Consider the following 10,532-nt stretch of genomic DNA (forward strand, 5'->3'; position numbering starts at 1 on the left):
AAGAACAGGAGCTTCACACAACAATCGCTTGAGCGTCAGAAAGGCTTCTTCTTGCTTCGAGCCCCAAATATACGGTTTACCTTTGTGCGTTAGAGCTGTTAAAGGCAAAGCGATCTTTGAGAAGTTCGAAATAAATCGCCGGTAGTAACCAGCTAAGCCCAGAAAGGAACGGATCTCGGAAGGAGAGGATGGCGTAATCCAGTTCTTGATTGCTTCAATCTTGGATGGGTCGACATGAATACCCATCTTGTTTACAACATGACCAAGAAACTGTACTTCATCAGACCAGAATTCACACTTGGAAAGCTTAGCATAGAGTTGCTCGGTTCGAAGCTTTTGCAATACCAATCGGAGATGTTGCTCATGCTCGGCCTTGGTCTTAGAATACACCAGAACATCATCGATAAACACGATCACAAAACGGTCCAAGAAAGGCCTACACACCCGATTCATTAGATCCATGAAAACGGCGGGTGCGTTGGTCAAACCGAAGGACATGACCAAGAATTCAAAATGGCCATAACGAGTTCGAAAAGCAGTCTTCGGAACATCTTCATCGCGGATGCGCAACTGGTGATAGCCAGAGCGGAGATCAATCTTCGAGAAACAAGAGGCACCTTGGAGTTGATCAAAGAGGTCGTCAATACGCGGTAAGGGATACCGGTTTTTAATGGTGAGTTTGTTCAACTCGCGGTAATCAATACACATGCGAAACGATCCATCTTTCTTTTTAACGAACAACACCGGAGCACCCCAGGGCGAAGAGCTAGGGCGAATGAATCCTTTAGCAGTCAACTCTTGAAGTTGGCTGGCCAATTCTTGCATCTCAGCGGGTGCAAGACGATAAGGAGATTTAGCCACGGGGGAAGCACCAGGGACAAGATCAATACGAAACTCGACTTCACGAGCGGGAGGGATACCAGGAAGATCATCAGGAAAAACTTCAGGAAAATCACGCACAACAGGGATATCGCGAAGCTTCTTCTCTTCAGCAGGTTTAACCACATGGGCTAGAAATGCAATACACTTCTTCCGCATGAGCCTTCGGGCTTCGGCGCAAGACATAAGCTTAAGACCGCGGGAGGGTTTTTCGCCGTAGATGCGAAGATCACCATTTTCTCGAGGTATGCGAATCATCTTCTTGGCGCAAATAACTTCGGCGCGATTATGCGTAAGCCAGTCCATACCAATGATAACATCAAAGCTTCCAAGAGGCATAGGGATGAGGTCAATCAGAAAATCGTTTTCGTTAAGGTTAAGCGTACAATCTTTAATCACCGAGTTAATTAAAACAGTTTCACCATTAGCCAATTCAACTGAAAAATTTTCTTTTAAATCGCTGCGCGGTCGCGCAAGCTTCTGCTCGAAGGCGCGAGAGATAAAACTTCGATCGGCGCCAGTATCAAAAAGTACAGAAGCATAAAATCCGTTAAGCAAAAATGTACCATTAACTACGTCATTATTCGCTTGTGCTTGGTGCGCGGTTATGTTAAAAGCTCGTCCACGCGTCACTTGGTTCGAAATCTAGTTCACCGGATTCGCTTGTGTGATTTGCACTTGTAGTCTCGGGCACGCGTTCCGGAAATGACTGGGATCACCGCAGTTAAAGCACGATCTGGGTCGTGGGGTTTGGTAGGTTGGTTGTGGGTTCTGCGGGTAGACTGGTGGTGTTGGCGCAATTGGGTTGGCGAGAAGGACTCTACAGTTTTCTGCAAGGTGACCAGTACGGCCACATCGGGTACAAAGTCGACACGGGGTTTGGGTTGGGTGGTGAAATCTACAGGTTGGGCAAAAGGGATGGTTTCCTGTGTAAGGTTTCTTGGTTGGCGGGGCAGGGAGTGCTGGATTGGTTAAGGCATAGTTGTGGACTACAGGAGGTGTTGGGTAGGTTGACAGAGGGTTAGGCGCGTAAACTGGAGGTTGATAAATGGGTTGCTGGACAATGGGCGGGTTGGTAAGCGCATATGCCTTGCGCCTGCGCTTGAGGTTGTTACGGTTCGAGGGTTCAGGTTTGGTTTCTGTTGGTTCAGTGACAGTCTTGGTGAGTTTGGTCTTTTCTGTTCCCCGCAGGAACAGGGTTCCTGCTCTGACATGGTTGTCGCTGAGCACAGCGGCCAACTCGATGGCGTCAGAGAGGGTTACTGGGTTTCTGGCCCATACAGAATCTTGAATTTCCATGGGGAGACCCCCAAGGAATTTCTCTATGGCTCGGCGGGAAGGGGTAACAAGGTGAGGGACAAGCAGGCTTAGTTCATGGAAGCGCGTCGCGTACTCGCGCTCTTCACCGCTGTATTGCTTAAGATTCCAAAATTCCTCCTCTAGGCGCTTAATTTCGTTGGGAGGGCAGAATTCTCGCGTCAGAATTTCCTTGAATTCCTCCCATGTCATGCTAGAAGCAGCCTCTGCGCCACGCGCATGAGCTACTCCATTCCACCATGTAAGCGCTCTAGATTCCAGGACACTGGAAGCATACAGGGTTCGTCTGTCTAAGGGGCATTGGGTGTGGAGGAAAGTGTTTTCTATCTTTTCGAGCCATTGGAGCATCACGGTGGCTCCTTCAAGACCTGTGAACTTTGGAGGGTTACCCGTATTGAAGGATTTAATGTTATAACTGGAGGTATTGTTTTGGCTCAAGGCTTGGGCTATCGCGGCGGCCATTTCCTGGGAACGTTGCTGTCTACGCATGCGCGAGGCTTCTCTTCTCTGAAATCGGCGAGATAGCGGAGGCATTCTATAAAAGTTTTAATTTTAGTTAATATCTTGATTTTAGCGCAAAGTTTTAATCTTATAAAGCTTGGTTTCACGGAGTTAGATGCTATCAAAAGTTAAAGTAAAATAAATGACTTTAATGCAGACTTAATAAAGGTAACAAATTCGAATCAAGAATCGACAATTCATGTATCACCATGACTTTCCGAATTCCCAATTTAAAATATACGAGCAAACGAGTATTGGAGATTGACGATTCATGTATCACCATGACTTTTCAATCCTCAATATAAAATATACAAGAAAATGAGTATTGGAGGTTGACAATTCATGTATCACCATGACTTTTCAAGTCTCCAACCTCAGAACATAATCGTAAATGGAAATTGAAAATCAACTATTCATGTATCACCATGACTTTTCGGATTTTCAAATCCAACAAACGAATATGTAAGTAAAATCAATAAAAATCGAAATTCAACAAAAATCGAAATATCGCGAAATAAAACATAAAATCATATACTGCGCAAGCGCGAGCATATTCATAAATAACGAGTAATTAACAATAAGCGCGCAAACATGAGATTTCTCTCATGCGCGAGAGGGGACTCTTAGGTATTCTAGGCCGTTACGTCTAACCACCTATCCTAAAGTCAACGAGCTCTGATACCAATCTGTAACACCCCGACCAAAGGCGGATTATACATCGGGGCGCCACATATTGTTTCATTACTCGTGACACTATTGGGTGTCAATATTTAATAAATACATTCATTCGCGCACGCGCAAAGTAAACATAAGATAACATAAATCATCATAAATCAATATATTATAAATCATAATATTCGAACAGCAATAACTTGTCTTGATACATTTTAATCTAGGTCAAAAATAAAGAAAACTTCCTAGGTTATCTCGAGCTCCAGAACAGCTACTGCAAACCTGAACATGTGTTAAAATAAAACGTCAAACACTTGCGTGTTGGTGAGAAATCAAGTTTAATACAATACATAGATAACAATAAATCTGCGCGCAACATGTGTATGTCTGGGTTTCAACAAGGGTGTAATCAGATCGGGACCAACTCTAAGAGACAAGACTGCCAGTGCTCACAATTGAGCTCACAAACAAGACTAACTGTGCAAGTGTAACAAAAGAGAAAATCATAAACGATAGTTCTCCCGTGTTCATCTAATGGTACCATGAAAACTGCGGAATAGACCGACAAGACGGTTAATGATCCACACATACAAATAAACAGCCAAGTCTACGTCCTCAACACATGGGGTACTGCGCGACTAAAGTTCATAAACGAGTTTAAGACTCTAAGTTTGTATGAACACATGATCATCCCAAAACATTAAAAGCAAAAAGGGATTAGGTACGAGATTACTCACTTGATAATCGGTGCGGTGTAAGATAAAGCAAGAACCAACTTTAAACAAGCACAAGTTAACCTATAAATAAGATTGTTGTTTTAACGATCTGTTTTAAGTCTTGATTATAAGTTAGCATAATTAATAAGTAAATTATTATATATAATATATATTACCGGAAAAGCAGGGCAGAACAGGGAGGAAGACGGAGGCAAGAGAGGAGGGAGGCGGCTGAAGAACAACGGCAGAGAGCAAAAAGGGAGGAAGAGAATAAGTGTAGTGTGTGAAGTGTTAAGAAAATAGTACTATATATAGGCAAACCCTAGAAAAGATCTCCAAAAGTAAAAGAAAAGATATCAACAGTAAAAAGTACTGAAAAGTAAAGATATCAAAAGATATGGTAGCAGGGAAAAAGAGAAAAAGGCTGACAGGATTCAGAAAAAGGCATGGGAGAGGACAGATGAAGTTACTGGTCAAGCATGGCAAAAGCAGATTCTCAAAAGATTATGTCAGTCACTTTATCTGTCAACCAATGGGGTTGGTGCGCATGCTGCGCCGAAAGCAACTTTTCAGACATAAAGCAGATTAGGTCAACAGCTCAAAAGATAAGACAACTCAAAAGCAACGGCTAGATTAAACAGAAGAAAACTCAAAGGGTATAGCGCGAGAAGGCTAAGGCGCTAAGGCAGACACAGAAGGTCAAGAGAGCGCGAGCGCGAAGGCAGACAGAACTAACCTTAACGCGTCGCGGAAAGAACTTCATTTCTAAGCGCGCCGCGGGAAGAATTACATTTCTTAGCGCGCCGCGGTAGGAACTAAAATTCCTAGCGCGCCGCGGGAAGAACTATAATTCTTCGCGCGTCGAGGGATGAACTACGATTCTTAGCGTGCCGCGAGAACTACAAATCCTTAGCGCGTCGCGGGAAGAACTACCGTCCTTCGCGCGCTGCGAGAAGAATTACAATTCTTAGCGCGCTGCGAGAAGAGTTCATCTCGCGTATCGCTGAAACAGGTGGTCTTCACGCAGGATTCCTTGTAAGGGGTCTAGCGCGTGGAGCTGCGCAGACAACCTTAGGCGGGAAGGAACAAAGGACAAGCAAAGAGTTAGAAGAAAAAGAGGGAAACAAGGCTTAAGGGCGGGACGGCGACAAGAGGGAAAAGAAGGCGGAAAGAGAGAAGGAGAGGGACGGGACGGCGGAAAGAAAGAGAGAGAAAGAGGCGGGAAGGAAAGTATATTATTATTATTAAAAGTAAAATATAAGTATAAATAAATATTAAATCATAAAAGAAAGAGATCGGGTCAGAGAAACGGGTACCTGGGTCGGGTCGGATCGGGTCAGATGTCACACTAGGCGGTCGACTGGGGAGTTGCGAGTACTCGGGATTAGTCGGGGATTACTCGAAAAATACCTAAGGAGTACTCGGCCGAGGCGGGGAGTACTCGATCTAGGCGGGGAGTAATAGGGGAGTACTCGGCCGCCTACTCGGGAGTTTTACAACATTGTATATATATATGGAGAAGATCAAGAGAAAACACATCTTTAGGGGTGGGATCAAATGAAAACTCTTTTTAAAAAGTAAACTTAAAAACTCATAAAGAATTTTTTTTAACTTTATTTTAAAAAAATTTTGCAGTTTATTTTTTCCCATTATTTTTATATGTTGTTATTATACAAAAAAAACAAAAAAAAAACACTTGTCGGTAACCTCGTCGGTGTAGTGCACATGTGTAATAGTGTGCATTGCATATATGCAAAAGTATTGTATTGCATAGAATAGAACACTATTACACATATTTGATACATACTATTGTATATATGTAATATAAGACTAATACGCACATCAAATACATATTATTACATATGTATAATACAACATTACGCACATGTGCACTACATTGACTTTTATTTTATTTATTTTTTTTGCATATAATACAACACCGCTACACATATACAATACACAAATATTGAATATTTGCAATTAAACACTATTGAACATAAAAATACGTAGTAATATATATGTGTAATATAACGGTATCACACAGATTAACGTATGTGCATTGCAACGTTTTTTTTTATTTTTTATATATTTTTTTTCGAGTGAAGGATAACAAAATATAAGAATAATGGCAAAAACGAAAATTTGAAATATTTTTTATTTTTAATTAAAAATAATTCTTTAAGATTTTTTAAGTTTTCTTTTTGAAAATTAGTTTTCTCTTGATCCTCTATATTCATTTTATAGTTAATAATTTTTCTTAAATATATATGATAAGATTAGAAAATATTTATCAATAAATATAAAAAACCTTTAATAAATGAACATTAGCGAGCATAAATTGACGCTAATGAACACTTTATTGAATGTTTACCGACATAATTCAATGGACATGGCCTTTGTTCATGTTCATTAATTCATTTGGCTAATAGAGTGAAACTCCTTGTTCATGTTCGCTCAATTATTAAATGAGCAAACTAAACGAATTCCCACTGAACAATTCATTGAACATTCAGTTCGTTTACAGCCCTACGCATCGATGAATAATGATGCTCGAAGTATATATGATCCAGGACAACCATTTATTAATGCGTGTTATGGGGGATTATAACACAGTAGCTAGAATTGGAGAAATTAAAGTGAGGAGGTGATGAGTTGATTCCTGTTTGAAGTGTGTATGGAGCTCAGGCGACCGTATCACTACATCCAAAGTTCACTGCTGGAGCTAGGGTGACCTTATTTACTTCCCAAGGAACAGTGAAGATATCATACATACACACATAACTATACATATACTAATTAGATGCATTTTGGAGTATAGTAGTAAGTAGTGATATGATGGTAGACAACATCTAACGCTAATTTCATAACCTTGCTAATAAATTGTTTGCTAGACTATCCTCTAGCGAACCTAATTACAAACAAAGTTGGATAATATATTGGAGAAGATGCAAACGTTTAATGAACTTCAAACTAAAGATCGAGATTAATTGGGAGAAACAAGGAAAAGAGAGCTGATATGAAACTACTTTGAACTAACATCGATTATTTGACGGGGCAATATCATAAATTCATCAAGAGGGTGAAACAAGAAGTTAGAGAAAATACGATATATATAGATTAATGCTTTTTTTAATAATAAAAATAACGTATTTTATAGTTGTTTAAAATAACGTATTTTATAATGGTTTGAAAACTAATTTAATGAAATGCTCCCTACTCACTTGAATACTATTATGTATATAGTGAGTGTGAATGAGGAAACCACTCCGCCAGTCCTCCTACACGACACACTTTTTTTTTTCAACTTTCTCTTAGGTATTGCATATGGTAGCTCAAAATGCATAAAATGAGGAAAACGTAAGATTTGTTATGCAATACTAGAAAAGTGCCTCATTTCTTCCGTTAATTTCTTTCGCGGCTTGGGAGATGCATGTTTTGGTCCTAACAAATGCCTTGCGGCTCTAATGATTTCGTTCTAACACGTTGAATAATATTTTAAATTTTCCTCATGTCCAACGATAAATTTATGTCATTTGGGATAATTGAATCCAAGATTTCCTAATCCTTTGATGTTTTAAAGATTTTGTCAATGGCTATCAACTGATAAAGTCAATTAATTAATTTTCAAGTTACACGTTTAGGAAACAAAAGAAAGTTTGTAAAATCACAAAATACGAGTTGTCAATACAAGAAGTATTATGACAATTGACACCGTTGTGGATGACATCACCCATTATCTATTATTTAATGTGATATAACTTTCTTACAAATGAACCAATCATTTGATTGTTAGAATATACGAACGTGTAGAGCCCGTTTTGTATATTAAGTATTTTATATTTATTAGTTAATTTACGACGCATTATATTAGCTTTCGTTTTGTTTATGTATGTTTTGGACCGAAGTCCACTGTAAAAAAGTCCATTTGGACCCATATCTAACTAATATATTATTAAAATATATTAAAGCAACACATGTTTTACACATGTCTTTTAAATATGTCATCCACATAGGATGCCAACTAATTAATTTTCATTTATATATATTCCACCTAATTAAGCAACTTTTTAATTATCATTCCTTCAATTTAATACATTTTTATGTTAAATCATATGACAATTAATGCATTTATTAATATTTAATATTTATTAATTAACTCAAACAAACCAATTATGACTTTTTTAGAATTATATTATTAATAATTTCTAATTATCTCAAGTTAGTTATTATCTAAGAAATAATAATTGGTTTCCACATTTTGATCAATTTACTGAATTCTTTTTACAAATGTATTACGAGTTTACGTGTCAAAAGTGTATAATCTAATATTAAAGTAAGATGATTTTTCCACATTGCATCATTCTAGAGCTTCTACATAAGATGTCACGTAAATGTCATGTGAGCAACTTCCTATTTTATCATTTCTTCTTCTAAACACGATATGGGACACGAACCCTTTTAGTTATGTTATAACCAGTGACTCAGTTTTTTATTTTTTTAACCACCCGTGTATTACACAGGCTCTATCCTAGTATAGAAATAAACCATGGCATGCTATACTATAAATAGTATAAGCATGCCCATGCAAAACAACTCTTTTGAAAAAGAACAACTCTCACTTACTCTCTCTCTCAACCTTATCTTCTTCATTACCAATTTAGGTAATAATAAGACCAAGCAAGATTCAAGATCTTGGTTTACTATATGTGATTTTCGCTAGCATATAGTTGAGATTAATTCAAGAACATATTGTGAGATCTATTCTAGGGAACAATTGGTATCAGAGCTTCCGGCATTACTAGTTGAGGTTCTTGGGTCATAACCTTGGATTTTGGTCTTGTTTTTGTGTTTGAAAGGTGTGCATAAGTGCTCTTTGGATTGTTCAAGTTGTTTGAAGCTTTAAAATCGTGAAAAAGGGTGTTTTTGTGAAAATCTGTACGTATTAGGAGTTTTGTGCGATTTAGTTTTTCCAGATTCTCAATCGTAATCTGAAAAGCCAATCGCGATCGCATTGGCTCGTCACTCGTAATCGCATAAAGAACTCATTCATCGCAATCGTATTGGCTTGTCACTCATAATCGCATAAAGAACTCAGTTGCATTCGCATCCTGCCACACAATCGCATTCGCATAGCCCGTGCGATTGCGATTCAAATTACTTAGAATTTTTCTGCATTTTTACCTTTTCAAGACTGTTTTGATTTAAGGTTTTATGATTTGTTTAGAAAGATGTCTTACGATCCCGAAATGTTGAAGAACCATATGATGTTTGAAAATGAGGCTGGAACTACAAACAAACCACCCAAACAGTTAAACTTTGAAAGTAATTTTGAGAGTAAAGTGCCATTTTCATCTTTGGGGTTTATTGATTTATGCGAGTTTCATCCAAAAGTCAATTTTTTTGCATCTACGTCCTTGAGGTTTCACAATTCATGCTAATTTCGTCCAATTCACTAACTTTGTTTATTTCCAATCGGGTAGTTTTGTCAATTTCTATGTTTGTTTTATAAAAAGACAAAAAGAAAAAAAAATGGGCCCTTGCAATTAAAATATAAACCTACCTATTCTAATAAAGTAAAATAATTGTGGACGCTTGTCATGTTTTGGTTAATTCTTACCGTTTTTTTCCCTCCAAAACTAACTTAATTAATCCTAATATATGTAATAGATCAATAATTATTCACTTTCCTTTTATACTTTCTATTTATATTTATACTTTTATAAAAATAAATATTAAAATATTCTTTTACTATATATTCCAAAATATTTGGTGAATCCAAAAATCAACAATAAACCATGTTTGTCAAAGATTGAAAAATCATATAATTTTAAATGTTATCATTAATATATTGTACTATGTATATTGTGGGAGATTGTAAAGAAAAATAAAACTCGAATATGCTTTCATTTTACAAAGTTATTTTTTAAGCATTAAATTATAAATATATGCTTAAAAGTCAATCCATTTTTTTTAAATCAATCAGTTTATTTATTATTATTATTATTATTATTATTATTATTATAAATTGTCATATAAATTTAGAAATTATAAATCTATGCTTTAAATCTATTCATTTATTTTTCGGTTAATTTAGTAAACTATATATATGTTAAAACGTAAAAATAGTATATACCAAATTACCAATCACTTTCAGACATAACAAGGTTTATCATATTTTATTTCTTAGTATTTTTATCTAGGATTGTTCCGGGTTTTTTGTGAAACTTAAATTTGATTTTTATAGGTCTAAAGTTGGTAAATAAATTGTTTGGTACAAGTTAACTACAGTTATGATCAAAATTTGTTACAGGTAAAAAATAAGAAATCTGAGTATTTTTAAAAGTTTGAGAATACAAATAGATTTATCATCAAATTTGTTACGGGTTCAAAGTGTTGGCTTAAAAATGTCAAACAGATGAAAGTTAGAATTTATATGTGAATTTTTTT

The sequence above is a fragment of the Bidens hawaiensis genome, unplaced genomic scaffold (assembly GCF_021521415.1).
Source record: "Bidens hawaiensis isolate Kalapana, Puna unplaced genomic scaffold, B.hawaiensis_p1.1 tig00000055_1, whole genome shotgun sequence".
Lineage (NCBI taxonomy): Eukaryota > Viridiplantae > Streptophyta > Magnoliopsida > Asterales > Asteraceae > Bidens > Bidens hawaiensis.